Here is a 15,810-nt window from a genome sequence, read left to right as displayed (position 1 = left end):
AAAGTAAAATTAATGTCTAATTTCATGCTGACTAGAGAGCTGCTTACCTGGTTATGGCACGTTATGGCACATGCCCACAGGTCCACAGGACGGCTGGAGTTTGGGCTGTTAAAATCTGTTTGGCATTTAAACATATTTATTTGTGTATAAAATAATTTATTCAGCATGGTACAGTGTTAATCTTCTGATCTCTATGAAATGTTTGCCAGTGTATAGTTGAAACTTGGTATATTACTTTACCAACCCATTTATTTGGCCCATTTGTATGGGAAATAAATGTTGCATAAGCAGATAAATCAAAGGCGATTGGATTGTTTGATAGTTTTTTTTTTTTAAAGATTTTATTTATTTGACAGAGAGAGAGAGACAGCGAGAGCAGGAACACAAGCAGGGGGAGTGGGAGAGGGAGAGGAAGAAGCAGGCTTCCCAGTGAGCAGGGAGCCCGATGCGGGGCTCGATCCCAGGACCCTGGGATCGTGATCTGAGCCGAAGGCAGACGCTTAACGACTGAGTCACCTAGGCGCCCCTGATAGTTTTGACATTAGGGAATATTTTAGGTTGTGATATACCTACTTTTTTAAAAAACTGAAGTTATTAGCAGTTTCATTACTTACAAATTTACTGGTTTGCACATCTGGTAAGCAAAGGAAGTTCTTATCTAAAAAAGACAAGTTCTTACTGTTCTAGAATGATTGAATTTTAAAGCACTGAATTGTCAGAAGTATATATATGAATGTATGTTCTTTTAGTTATTAAAAATAAGATTAGCAGGCAAAAACTGAAAAAATAAGGCTATATCAACAGAAGAAAAAGTTAGAATTAAGTACTGAAATGACCAGTTCTTAGAAAACATTTCCTGTTATCTTTTTTTTAGAACACAAAGAAGAAATTTGAAGTTGTTCAGAATGCTAGATTTAAATACTTGTATACTTTCATATTTTAGTTGGGATTACTTGATATTTAATGTTTCTCTTTACACATTAATTAATGAGTATTAATTTTTATTATAAGCGTGGGATTTTTTTTTTAAACAGGTGTGGGAAGGGCTTAAAATTTTTTAAAGCTTTTTTGAGTTATCATAAAGATTTGTCTGATCTCATGATGACTTTTGTTTCCTTCTTAAATGCCCAGAATTAAATTATACTTCTGATTTATTTTTTTTAGAAGAGATGTAATAAAGTACCTTACCTTGTAGTAAGAACTTAGTGCATTAGATAGCTTAAAAGTACTGGATTCACTACTATGAATAACTTCTGAATAAGTGTTCTGAATGTTCCTCTTTTCTTTTTGCCGTTACCTTAGTTCAGGCTTCATCATTTTTTGCTTGGATTTATTTAAACCACTGTCCTACTGTTTTTTCTGCTTCCAGTTTCCTTCCTATACAGTGTAATCTCCACACTGCCTTCCAGCATTGTTTTCTTAATGATATTGTGTAACTAACCTCCATAAAATCTTTTGATAGTTTTTAACTGCCAACAAAATGAAGTCTAAAATCTGTAACGTTATATCTACAACTCTGGAAATTTGGCTTCCATCTGTCATTTTGGCCACATTTTTCAGGAGGCTCCCCTGTTCCCCAAGCTGTATCCCCCTGAGCTCCTCACCTTGCCCAGGACTTTCCAGGTGCTTTCATGGCCTCCCGTCTTCATGTGCTGTTCTGCCAGGAAGCCCTCTACTCACTTCCCAGTGGAATCTGTCTTTTAGTGCTACCTCCTGGTGCTCCTTAAGTCTTTCCGGTGGGCCTCCTTTGTGGTGACCTGCTTCCTCCCCCTGCAGTTAGGGATTGTAATTCTATTGTGATTGTTTGTAGGTGTGTCTTTTTCTCTTATTTACCATGGTATTCCCAAATATATATACTTAGCCTACTGCAGACAAAGCTTTTGTACAGGAAAAATAAAGCATAAAAGCTGAGTAGGTCTTAGGTTCCATTGGTTTGTCAGAGGAAGGATCTAAAAATGCATCAATGCTCCCCTTTCTGGAGGGGGCTGGTTATGGGTTCCTGCGTGGTTATCTTTCAGGGTGTGTTATTTTTAGAATCATTTTAGAACCTCAACACAAATGAAGACATGAGAGTTTGCATTGTTTTAGTACAGCTTAGGCTTTTAGTCCAGAACCTCCAGGTTAAATTATAATGAGGCTCTTCACTAATGAAGTGAGTCTTTACAGGATCTTTACCATCCTTGGCTTGGTTTACAAAACCGTATCTCCCCCACCCCATCCTGGTTCTTTAGCTGGCTGTTAGGAATGAGCCCCACAGTCACCACCGTGTTTGCCTGTTGGGTGAGACTGGTAGTTCTAGCTCTCTTGTTGTGCTAGAGCTCAGCCTGACTGTAGCCTGCCTGGCAGGATGTTGACCACCTGCCAGGGTGTGAGGTCTTCCTTCTCCTGGCCATGCCTTTCAAGGGCCACGTGTTCAGCAGTGGAGCTTTCCTCTGTCCATAGTGCTCCATTCCCAGTTTCCTTCTCTGCCTGGCCTGTCAGTGGAGGACTAGCATGCCTCCTGCGTTGGAGTGCCTGAGAGGCAGGAAGACAGGTGCTAGTGTTTACTTGTGATAGAAATTGATGAAAAGTTAAACTTTGAAAATAGCGTTAATATTGTTAACCTAATGTCTTCTATGCCAAATCTGATTCTCACATAGAATAGGCACTAGCCTCTTTTTTTTCCCTGCAGTCAGGTATTATTGAAGGTTCATGCTTGCTTTGTATTTTATTGTTTTTAAACTGCTTTCATATATTTCATTTGATTTGTTAAATATCTGAGAAGTAACCAAGGCAAGTTATAGTGCACATTTCTTATAGATAATGTCTTGAAGCCCAGGTTTCTTGGGAAACTTCCAGGACATGGTCCATGGCAAAGCTCGTAATAGACTCCGAAGAGTGTGTTTTCCCTGTGTTAGTATTTACTAATCAAATAATTCTCAAACCTTCTAAAGATTAGAGAAGGGTTCCTGCAGTGCAATTCTAAAAAGAGATCTCATAAAAGAACTAAAATTACATAAAATTAAAAATCAGCTCTTCATTCATAGTAACGACATTCTAAGTGCTTGATAAACACGTATGGCTAGTTGCTATCTTATTGGATAACACAGAACATTTCCATCATCACAGAAGGGTCTTTTGGACAGCACTTTTGTATGCTATTAAATCATAAATAATTTGTTTCATCTATATTTGTTTTGTCTTTAATTATTTTGTCTACCATCTAAACAGCAGAAGACAGAGTAAGACCCAGCTTTAAGGATCTATGTGTATAGCACCTCATTTTCTTAGAAGTGATGCTAATGAGATTTGATGTTTATGTGTTGTTGCATTAATGCACCTGTTTCCCTGTTGCTGGCCTGTACTTCTGTTAGCAAGTTCTGACTAAGAGTGACACGATCAGAGTTGTGTTTTGCAAAGATTGCATTCCCACTGCAATGTAGGCAACAGGTCAGGCAGAAAGAGTTAAGAGTTGCATTTTGGACTACTAGCTAGCAAAGTAGGGAGTTGTCCAGGTGAGTTGGATGTAGTGGCAGAAAGAGAAGCGGATGGATTTAGTTGTAATGACACAGTAGAATCAGAAGGACTTGGTGTTTGAATAGATCAGAGTCCAAGGTGTGTGTGTGTGTGAGAGAGAGAGAGAGAGCGAGAGAGAGAGAGAGAGGGTGCAGCAGCAAGGGGGATGATAAGGATGTTTGCAGCATCTGGAAAAAACAGTGGGTAATGGTGCCATTAATTGGGGTATGTAACACTGAAGGAGCTTGTTTAGGGGATAAAGTGATGAGTTTGACTTTAGAATTGTTTATGTACTTGTGAGATACTTGAGGGGAGGTGGCCGTTTAGATGTATGGATCTTGGTCTCAGTGGTGAGATTTGGACTAAAGATGGAAACTTTAGAGCTGTTGGTTACGTGAGGAGCCGAGATCACCCAGGGGAAGAACAGAGCAGTCTATCTGGTGTCTTCATCACATGAACTGGCTTCGTCAGAATTGACTGAAGTGTCTTTGGGCTGGTTCTCAGGGATTGGCAAGCCCCTTGGTAATGCTGACATACGCTGAAGTTTGAGAAGCACTAATCCGGCATGTTGAAAGGATGAACATCTAAGCCTGAGCCATGGAAAAAAGGGATCTGAGGCATTTTCCTTTATATAAAGAATGAAAGAAAGAATGGAGACAGAGAAACCAGAGATAGGGGAAGGAAGCTGAGGGATGTGCAGTCTCCCCAGTTATGTCCTACTAAGGAAGAGGTAAGGGCAGCTGCAATTTGCTAGAAAGCAGGGGATGAGATTTAGGGTCAAGGAGAATGGAAAACATTTAAAAAATCATTGAGGGAATCGTTAGCCAGAGATCAGCATAAGTATTGCCAGGTAACAGCAAAGACCCACTTTGGAATGTAGTAGCACATGTTTCTCAAGATTTTGTAAATTTCTTTCACAGGACTGAGAATTCAAAGGAATGAGCCACCAGTGGAATTAAGGTAGTCTGGTGGAAATCAAAGGGACCAGGAATATTAGAATATTATTGGTCCTGGATTTTCATTAAAATACACAGTTCAACATAGGGTTTAAGCAAGTGAAAACAAGACTGATTGGAGGAGTTGGGTGGATTGAGGGAGTGGAGGTTATAATGATGAAGACACAGTGTAGGTTAGAGAACTGGAGGTATCAGAGAAATATGGAGCTGAGAGACGAGGGAGTCAGGCTAGTGGATGTGCTGTCTTACAGGTCTGTGAATGATAGGTGACAGATGGAAAGAAGTTGATAAGCTGGCATTAGGAGAAATAAATTTAATCCAGAAACACAAATGATAGGTGAACTACAAAGCCTTGGAAAATTTAAAAACAAAGGCAGTAATTTGAGCCGTTACAGTTAACCCTTATATTGTGCTTACTAAACACCTAGCCTAATGCTAAGCATGTTACTTATTTTAACTTATTTGATCCTTATAATGACCCCATAAGGTAGGGATAAACCTATTTTATGAAGAAATAAACTGATGCACAGAGAGGTTTAGAAATTTGCACAGTGTTACACAGTTGGTCAGTGATGGGACCAGGCTTTGAACCCAAGCAGTCTGTTGCTGGAGTTGGGGTCCTGAACTAGCTTGCTATACTGTCTCATAAACTGAAGTTGGATATTTTAAAAATTATTTTTCTGAGTGTCAATCTCTTGGAAGTTAGTTCTTTTAAGAAAAAAATTAAAAATTAAAAACAACAGGGCGCCTGGGTGGCTCAGTTGGTTAAGCGACTGCCTTCGGCTCGGGTCGTGATCCTGGAGTCCCGGGATTGAGTCCCGCATCGGGCTCCCTGCTCGGCGGGGAGTCTGCTTCTCCCTCTGACCCTCTTCCCTCTTGTGCTCTCTATCTCTCATTCTCTCTCTCTCAAATAAATAAATAAAATCTTTAAAAAAAAATTAAAAACAACATTAATTTGTTCTCATATTACTTAAAGCCCTGCACATTCACTCTATGAAATTTGGAAAATACAGAAAAGGACAAAGTATACAAGAAAAACAGTTCCTTGTAATCATAGTCTTTTTAGTTGGCCTTGTAGGGCTTGGTGTTACACGAACATGATAACACCCCTACTCTCTGGGAGAAGGGGCTTATGACCAAGCTCCACCTGTAGCTCAGCCTCTGACAGGCATTAGCACGTCAGGTCCTTGGGGGACTCATACTTCTCCCACTTGCCTACTGCTTGGGTAAGAGCATTCCCTGCTAGATCTTGGGAGTTTTCTCATTGCCCCTAACCCAACCTTGTGGGCCCTTATTTGTTCTTCTCTAGAAAGCCATGTTAGCTGCCTACCCTTGTCACCCAAAGCTGCAAGAATTGTGGAGGGTCTGAGATTTTACTGTACTTGCAAGCTGACAGTCTGCTAGATTCCTGCATGGTAGTTGTAGACATGAGACTCCTGGATCAGAGACAAAGGACTTCGTTACTCAGAACAGGCAAGCCATGAGTTTCCTGTTCTCCAGGACAACACCCCCACCCCCCAGCTTCATGGGGGCAGTGTGGCTCAGGTGGAGGCTGTTCCTACAGTGGGCTCAAGTCATAGCTGAGGAATCTCAGGGGAACCCACAAATGGGCTTCAAGCAAACTTGTCTGTGCTTTGCTCTGTATGAAACAGACCTGCTTCAGAGAGACAGCGTCTCTATTTTCCAAGGCTGTTTGCTATCCAGACATCCTTAATAAGATAGTCCAGGGGCTCCTGGGTGGCTCAGTTGGTTAAGCATCCAATTTGATTTCGGCTCAGGTCATGATCTCAGGGTCATGGGATTGAGCCACTTGTTGGGCTCCACTTTCAGTGGTTTGTCAGCTTGGGATTCTCTTTCCCTCACCCTCTCCCCCTCCCCCCTGCATGCATGCATGCTCTCTCTCCAAAATAAATAAATCTTAAAAAAAAAAAGTCCAGAACAAGGTCTATCCCTGCCTCTGAGATGCACAGAAATGAGAGAGGCCCATGGAGCATTAGCTCCCGAAGCAGAATAACATATTTGAAGAAAAATACATTTAATTGCCAACAGATATTTCTTACCAAAATAACAGAGGAAATGTGTAAATCTTATGGTAGATTGATTCCCCAACACTTAATATCATCGTAATGGTTATATACTTATTACGTTATTACAATTGTTTAATAATTATATTATTAAAACACTTTTTTGGGACAGTGGGTCTCAGATGGTTCCAAGGATCACTACTGTTTTGTATCAAACATGGTTGCAGTGTTTAGCTCATATGTCATAACACTTAAGACACATGTGTTAGGTGTTTTGGGAGCCCTTAGTATTCCTAAGTTCTGGTTGGAGGCAGGCAGGATTTGGGCTCCAGTCAGAGATAGGAGGAGACAAGCTGAAAGGGTGTTACACATTCTCATCAAAGCACCTGTTCTTTTTATCTGTTACAAGCTTTCCACGTAATATTTGATGTGTAATAAGAAGATTCTTGCTTACAAAAAAAGACTATTGCTCAGAAAGAGAGAAGGAAGGAAAAAGAAATTACCATTAAAAGGTGGCTGTCTGGGCCACCTGGCTGGCTCACTTGGTAGAGCCTGTGACTCTTCATCTCAGGGTTGTGAGTTCAAGCCCCACACTGGGCGTGGAGCCTACTTAAAAAAGAAAAAAGGGGGGTGGTGGTCATGTTTTGGTATCCTAAGTGGTTTGAAAGTTGTGAAGTGCGGGTTTGGAGAGTTCTTTCGGAAAGCTGGAGTGTGTTTTTTAGTAGTATGTTTGGGGACTGTTCATATTTCATCTTACTTGAGTCATAACTACTGTTAGATCTGATGCGTTAAATAAAATACAAGCGTCATTTACTCTGGTCCACCGACCTCCCTACTGGAAACACTTAAGGTGTGCTGACTCCACACCTGGGGACATCTTTTAAGCGGCCGAGGGCAGTCCTGTGTAAGACTGGGCTATAAGAGCAGGCCCCTCCAACTCTTTTATCGAGAGACATGGATTTACTTCTAATTTTGTTTGTTGTATTCCATGTACATTATAGTATAAAACAACAATGTGAATCTTTGAATTTAGGTATGGATTCAATCATTTGGTGACTTTTCAGGAACATAAGAAAGTTGTTTTTATTCGTTTGTTTGTTTGGCTTGTCCAATAGGTTTCAAGTTTAGAAGCCCGGCCTCTGGTTTGGCCCTGAGGTCAGAATTTGTTTTATATTTAAAACAAAATTGTGCAGAAAGATGGTTTATTATATTCCAGGCACATGAAGTAATGGCGGTTTTATCTAATGTGAAGAAAGAAGTGTAGTACATAATCGATAACCGTGCACTGCGCCTGGCCTTGGTTTCTGCTGCGGGCTTTGCTCAGGGAGTCCCTGGGCTGCTGGCGGGAGCAGGGGGGACACGGGCTTCGGGAGCCGGAGGTGGTCGCTGGCAGAAGTCGGGGAGGGGGCACTGGCCGCTGCAGGGCGGGGGGAGAGCGGAGGGGGGCGCTGGCGGGAGCGGGGGAGGGGGCGCTGGCAGCTGCAGGGCCTGGGGGAAGGGGGTGGGTACACTGGCGGCTGCGGGAGCGGTGCAGGTGGCTGGCGCCCGGGGACTGGGGGCTGTGTGTGCTCGCGGGGTCTGTCGCTCCCATGGCTGCTTGGCCCCGGACCGTGGTCGTCCTCGAGGCCCTTGCTTAGAGCCACAGACAAAAATTCATCAATCTGTGTTTTAAAACACGTTTTTGTTTTTTCTTTTAAGATTTTATTTATCTGAGAGAGAGAGAGGCGGTGACAGAGATAGCAAGAGAGAGTACAAGCGGGAGGGAGAGGGAGAAGCAGGTCCCCACTGAGCAGGGAGCCCCGCGTGGGGCTGGATCCATGACCTGAGCGGCAGGCAGGCACTTGACGGGCTGAGCCTCCCAGGCGCCCCTTAAAACACTGCTCTGAAAAATGCTTTCATGAGGAATTTTTTTGGTTTTTTAAAGCTTGATGGTATTCTACATAATTTGGTAAAACAAAGGTAGTCTAAACATGACACTGTAAAGCTAGTGTTTTCTGTCTTCCTTATAAATAGAAATTTCTTCCCTTTCCAAAGAATTTTTGTGCTTTCATACAGATAGAAGCCTAATTAATCATGAGATGAAATGAAATACAGTTAGATCTCCATTATCTTTTTCAGGGAATCCGAGCCCGAATTTTAGAAACTCTGGTCATGCTTGTCCTGCTTGCGCTCCTCATCCTGGGGATGGTGTGGGTGGCCTCCGCGCTCGTTGACAAGGACGCCGCGAGCATGGAGTCTTTGTACGGTCAGTCGGCTTCTCTCCGGGACCTCGAACCCGCCTATGACTACACGTTCGCTGTCGTGAACGTTGTAGTGATTCTTTGTGTGGTCAGCCCTTGTTGTTAATTTACAGAGTTAACAAGTCTTTAGACAGGTTTAAGAAAATAAATGAGTGTTCCTGTGTTTGCTGTATTCAGAACGAGCAAGCAGCTTTTTAAGATTTTTCTTTGTTTCTTAGTTGGTTTCTGTTCTTAAAATTCCATGGAGACTTTTTTTCTCCCTCCAAACAGGTTTTGCAAAAGGGGTATTTCCTTTTCTGTTTTAGATCTTTTTATTGTACAATTTAGAAATTATATGGTTTAGTAGACTCAAATAGACAATTATGATGTTTATCAAACATTATAGTCAACCTATATCTTAATGTACAATATTTTGGATTTACTAAAATATATTTGTGTTTCTTTACAGATCTCTGGGAGTTCTACCTACCCTATTTATATTCCTGTATATCTCGGACGGGATGTTTGTTACTTCTCTGTAAGTATTTTTCTGGCTTAATGTTGATGGGAAAATGGAGTTCTTTGTTCTAGAAAATTATACTAAGGTTTCCTGATGAAATTACTTAACAGCTTGGAGATGTTTTTAAAATTGGCCCTTAACTTTTTTTATGTTAAGATAAATTTTGATAAACTGAAGCCATGAAATAATACTCATGTGTTGTTCTTTAAGGAAAGCCTCTCTTGTGGAGAGACACACACACAGGCCCACACTCACTGAAGCATTAGATTCTACTTTTGAGTGGTAACATAGACCCTGTGTGGTGAATTTGTGGTTTAATTTAGTTAAAATGTACTCAGTTTTACCTGAGGCATTACAGCATAGGTCAGGGATATTATAAGCAGATAAATGTAGTTAAAAGCAGTTAAGATAATAGTTGTTTGGTTCTCAACTCCATCAGTACTTGAAATTTTAATCTGTTCTTTAGTTTTTTTTTTTAATTTTTTAAGTGAAAATACTATTATTCAACTGCTAGAGTCTTGCACGTGCTAAGCCTTCTTCAGTCTTTGGGTATCTTTCATCTTTCACCTGTCATCCTCTCTAGCTTCTTTATTGATGAAGACTCCTCTGATAAAACACTGAGAGAATCTAAATTTGAGGCAAGACTTTTCTTACAACGATCGTCTTGGAGTCTGTTCTGTATTTTGCACTAGCCATTTATCAGCCTCCTCTCTGTGACCTCTCCTGCAGTCTGTACCCCTGTTGGCCTTTCCCGCATGTTCACAGTGATGGGTCAGTTGCTGGTGAAGCCAACAGTAAGTGTGTCATCTTGTTTGTTAAATGTGTTTACATTTGAACATGTTTTAGGTTGTGAATTAGCAATCAGAAACATTAGTGTATTTCTGTGGGCTTGTGACCTCCTTGTTATTGTTGCTTTTATTTTAATCTTTTTCATCTTTGGAAACAAATTTGTTTTTGCTTTTAAAATACTAACTATAGACACTCAGGTAGAAATTCTAGCAAATTTTAAGACAAAATTTACAAATACTTACAGGTATTTTAGGTGTCTGTTGTATCAGTAGTAACTCTGTTATGTTTCAAAATTTACCACATATATTCCTTGATTTACAGAGCAGTTATGTCTCTGAGAAGTTGTCTGCATGTTACATTTTGATTATACTTTTCACTTGAATCTCAGAGTTGCCATATATTCATTTTTGATTTTCAGTTGGTAGTAATTCTTAGCTGCATTTAAGGAACTTGCCATTTACATTCTTTTCATGGGTCCTCACTGCCTACAGACTCAGGTCTGAATGACTCACAGCCTCTTCCCTCGTCCGCTGACCTCCAGCCTGTGCTCCTGCCCCCGCGGCTCGGACTGCACGGTCGCTGCTAATGGGCTGTGCTCCCAACGGGCCGCGTGCTTTCACTTAGCAGGCGTGTCCGGGGCTTTCTCCTATCAGTGCCCCCTGCCTGCTCCAGCCGCCTGACCGCCTCCTCAAGGCCGGGCTCTGATGTTGCTGCACCCACTGCCTACTCTTGAACCTTGCCTCACCTCTTCTTTAAGTTGAGATAATCAAGCTCCTTTCTCTGCACTTTTCATATTCCCCTTTTTTAGTACCTATTAAATTATTTTGGTTATATGTTTGTCTTTCCTATTGAGGTGATTAATCAGAAAAAATTTGAGGAAATATTGTAGTAGACATTCCTTTAGTAATGCTTGCTTAATTTTGAAAGATTTAAAAAAATAAGTGACAAATAATTTTTTCCTGTCTTTTAAAAAAATAAAATTGGATTATTTAACTTGCTACATAAATGTATACACACTCAAAACATGCTATCAAATCTTGAAATTCACTTCCCTCTTGAAGAGGTTTCATGACACTGCATTCTTAATTTTTTCCTGATTCTCTGGCAGAGCTTTTCTTTTTGTTTTTTGGTCTCCTTTTCCGTTTTTATTTCCTAGCCCCCTAAGATAGGCAGATGTTCCAAGTTCTGTCCTTGGTCTAAAGTTGCTCTGCTCTGTTCTCCTTACCACCTCTGCCACTTTCATGACACTTCTAAATGTGTAGCTCTAGGGAGCAAAAGGCACCGAAAACAAACTACACCACATTGTAAATGCTATACCCGAATACTCAACAGAGCTGAAAGCTCAGCTTATAGAAAACCAAACTACTTACTTAGTGCCCTTCCCAAAGCTGATTTTTGTCCTAAACTTGTCTCTTTATTAACATTATTCTCGAAACTTTAATTATCTTCACCTCTTTTCTTGTTCCTAACATCCAATATTAATGATACTCAATTCAGTGTAGGCTCTATGTTTGTGATAAGTACTATATTTTACACACATTTCATTTAATTGTGTTAACAAACCCATAAGTTAGGTGGTGGTCTTATTTTATGGCTGAATTAACTGTAGTTCAGGGAGATTAAGTCACTTGTACGAGATTACAGATCAGTCATGATGGGGTGGGATTTGAACCCAGAGACTGGTTACAGACCCTGGGCTCTGGACCACTGTTTTGTTCTGCCATAAGCTCCAGAATACTCGAACCGCTTTATTGCTGAGTGTACTTCATACCTCTTCATCTCTGTGTTTTGCTTACAGTGTTTTCTGATCCAAATGCCTTTGCCCTTTTTAGTAAGCTAAGCTATCAGCTAAGAGGCTACTATTATGAAAAACACTCGCCAAAACTTTTTTCTTCCCACCTAGAATTTGGGGGTCTTTCTTCCTCTGAACTTTTGTAACATTTTATTTTTGCTTCAGTTATGACAGTTATTTTCACCCTATAATTATTTTTTTGAGTTCATTCTGTTTTTCCTGGACACTAGAACGTAAGCTGTTTGAGGTCAGGGACTGTGTTTGACTCATATTTAGGTCCCCATCAGCTCAGAGTGTTTAAGAGTATAGGCTTTAAAAGGAAGATAACTTTTCTTTGCCAAACCCTTGTTTCTTGGCATATTATAAGATGGGGGTGATAACAGTCTGTTTTACATTGGATTGTTGTAGAATCAAGGGGATGAGGCACACAAGCATTTAACACAAATATCGGTGTGCCATTCATTGTCACTCACTCACATGAAGACAGACCCATGGTGGTAAGTCACTAATGGATAGTTTGCATCGTAAGAGGAAATCTTTTTGTATGGGCTAGACCTTAAGAAAAGTAAAAACTGGATTGTGATCCAAATGGTAGAAATGGTGAGAATATTGATGGGAAAGAAGCTTGATATCATGACCCACAAAGATAGGGCCCCTGCCTACTGTAGGCTCAGAGCCTGTCTTGGATTAATTTAGCCCAGTCCGCTGCCTGTACCGGTGCTGTCCATCTGCCCAGTCTTTCCCATTTAGGACTCAAGGGTCATCTCCTGGGGGAGGCCCTCAGTGGTGGCCTGCTGAAGTGGGTCACCCCACCCTTTTCTCCTAGGTCGGTCAGCTTTTGTACTCATGTATTTGTGTGTTGGTATTTATTCTTATTTTACTATTTTATTTTGCTGTGCGTGTTAAACCTGTTGATAATAAGGGATTATCAATATTTGTTGAAATACTGGGAATTATTGGATTGCTCTAAATAAATTTTATAGAAATTAGGCAGATTTGATACCTGATAGGAGTTACATGCTTTGAGACTGCTTTTTATGAATGTACCTCATCAGGGAGCTGAAAGGATATACATATATAGGGTTTCTACCCTTTTGCTTTGTCCATCAACTTCTCACAATTGATTGTTTTGTTGGGAATAAGTAGTTTGGGTTTGAATGACATTAAATATATCAGCTCTGGGCTTCTTTCAGATTTTCCCCAGAGCTAGGAAGATATTTAGGATCATTTCAAGAAGGATACCTATGTTAACAAAGCTAGAATTAAACATATTTTAGCCTTTATCAGTTGTGAAGATAGTGCAGATCATATCCTTTGTAATTGGTGATTGATTAGTGGTTCTTGTTTTTTACTAGTGTTGTACGGTATGGTAGTGGGTGGGGTATATACAAGCATAATATTTCTCTCGGGTTCTGTCTACAGAATGATTTTGATAATACCAGTATTATCGGGTCGGAGCTGGACGGGCTCTAGTCTGTGGGGGCACTGGCTCAGGCTCTCGAGCTGCTTCCACGGCTGGCTCGAGTCAGCACTGGGGCAGGTTCTAGTGCGTCAGATGGTTCTAGATCTTAGCTGCCACCAGGGCGGGCCCAGCCCCATGCCTCCTGCAAGGTCTGGTGCTAGAGATGCTCTAGGTCTGTATCGCCCCCTTGCGGACTGTAGGTGAGATGCTGACCTACTGGTTGGGCTGGGAGCTCCGAGGGCAGGGAGGGTGTCTGGGGGTCCCCTCTGAATTCCAGCAAACAGACACAGGTGGGGATGCCGCACGAGTGGATGAAAGAGTGAACACAAGTCTGTGGCCCAGATCTCTCTTCTGTAAGCAACATCCCCCACATCAAGGGGCTGCTGGGGGATCCCTGTGATTCACTACAATGTGAACTGATACCACTACCAGGCACTGTTCTGGGGTTGGGGACCCAGCGGTGAGGAAGCACGGTCCCTGCTCACGTGGGGCTGGCCGGAGCAGAGGTCAAACGAGGACTTCACGTCCCTGGCGAGAGTCTCTGATCAGGTGGGATCAGGTGCCGGGAGCAGCGGTTCAGGCCCTTCCCCCTTTCGGGCAGCTCAGGACCGACCTGTATGAGGCACGAGGTGAAGGTCATGCAGGATCCTTGGGCTGAATCCCCCCGTAGCCATGACCCCCAGGTAGCCGGTCCCGTCACCGCCCCGAGTTTTGTCATCCATGAAATGGGCAGGGGAGGAAAGCCGTTCGTGGGTTCAAGAGCCTTATCCAAGTGCGGAACCGGATCTAGATCATCTCTGGAGGGGGATTCAGCTCTAGTACCTGCCCCAGAGCTTGAGCCAGGTCCAACAGCGATGCGAGCCGCAGCTCCCGAGACTGGGGCAGCTGCAGCTTCAGCTCTTGCGCCAGCTCTGGGATCAGAGCCCGGTGTGCAGCCTGAGCAGCTCCGACACCAGCTACGGAACTCGCCAGCCAAGGGCCAGCACCTTCGTCATCACACCCTCGCCATCGTGCACGAGGTCAGGAGAGGGGCTGGGGACCGAGAGGGTCCCTCCTGGGCAGGTCACCCCGTGTGCTTTGGTCACTCCATTCAGAGCTCCCCCTCCCCACCCCTCCCACAGGTCACAGCCCCGGGCGTCCCCACCCCTGCTTCCCAAACAAGGCTCAAGGTGGACAAGCAGACCATGGATGTTGGAATTCGAGACTTGTACCTTAAACACTGTATACGTGTTGAACCACAAACTCCCCTTTATGGATTCTGTTGCAAATAGGGGATTATGGACACGGGTCTTCCCTCCACAAGCTGGGATTGAGCTGCTCACAGTAGGTGATGGGTGCACCTGCAGGCTGGGATGGGTGCTGCGCACTGTCCTCCCAGACAGGGGTGCCGTCACCCTTTCCTCCAGGGGACCTCCGCTTCCTCACGTTCTCCCCAGGGCTGCTGGTCCCCAGACCAGACACCTGCCGGTCTGAGGGTGACCAGCGCTGCCTCCATAGAGTTTTTTTTTTTTGCCAGAGTCCTTCCCTGGTAGCTCCGCTTCTCTGACTCCCCCCGTGCCTGTCCCCACTTGGACTTGCATGCGTGTGGTCTCTCCCTGTGGAACCCAGTGACTTGGAGCGTGGTTTGGACCAGAGTCCGCTGAAACCTTTCTCTGGCCTGGGGTTGTGAGCAATGCATTGCCCTTTGGGGTGTGTCTTCCAGCTTTCTGCATTTCCCTGGTTTCTGTGTGGGCCACAGGAGGAACCAGCCCTGTCCTGTCTGGGGTCAGGCTGAGGTGTCCCAGCAGGAACAGGGGTCTCGGCCCCAAGATTGTGCCCATAATTCCTAAAGTGGCCTCTCTGATTACGTCTGATCTGTAACCCCCAGGCATTTCAATATCGAATAAGGGAAATTCTGTGTCCAATAAATACAGAAGGAAACGAGTTCCCTTTGAAAATAGGGGGGCAGACGCAAAAGCCCCTATTGCGTGATTCCACGTACAGGAAACACCCAGGAAAGGAACAGAGAGAGAAAGCAGCTTAGGGGTCGCCAGGGCCTGGGCTCGGGGAGAAATGGGCAGGGAGGCCTTCTGGTTCAGGGTGTCCTTTGCGGAAGCAGATATTGTGCAGCAATGTTCTGGGGTGCGGTGGCACAGCATTGGGAATATAATTAATGCTCCAGACTTGTCCAACAGAAAACAATTAATTTTATTTAAAATAAATAATAAACAGCGTAGAGGATAAGGAAAGATAATATAACAGTTAATATGTACCAGAGAGAAAGAACACAGGGGGAGGGGATGAAACAATCTGGCGGGGCATCAGGGTCGGGTGATGGAAATAAGGGTAATTGTACAAGCGGCTCTCCCCACGAGGATGTGGGCTCTGGCTGTGGTTCTGGGAGCCCTGCAGGAACAGGAGGAGGGGCAGGGCCAGATGCAAGAGCAGGGACAGGGGCCGGATGCACAGTAGGAGCTGGGTCATGGGCAAGTACAGGAGCACAGGCAGGGCCAAGGGAAGGGCCCGCGGCCCTGGAAAGCAGGGGAAGGGGCATCGGCTCTGGCAGGGGCAGGG

This window comes from Eumetopias jubatus, unplaced genomic scaffold, assembly GCF_037043125.1.
Source record: "Eumetopias jubatus isolate StellerSeaLion01/CBP00866 unplaced genomic scaffold, mEumJub1_p1.0 scaffold_20, whole genome shotgun sequence".
NCBI classification, from domain to species: domain Eukaryota; kingdom Metazoa; phylum Chordata; class Mammalia; order Carnivora; family Otariidae; genus Eumetopias; species Eumetopias jubatus.
The sequence above is the reverse complement of the archived record's forward strand: the minus strand, read 5'-3'. Positions refer to the sequence as shown.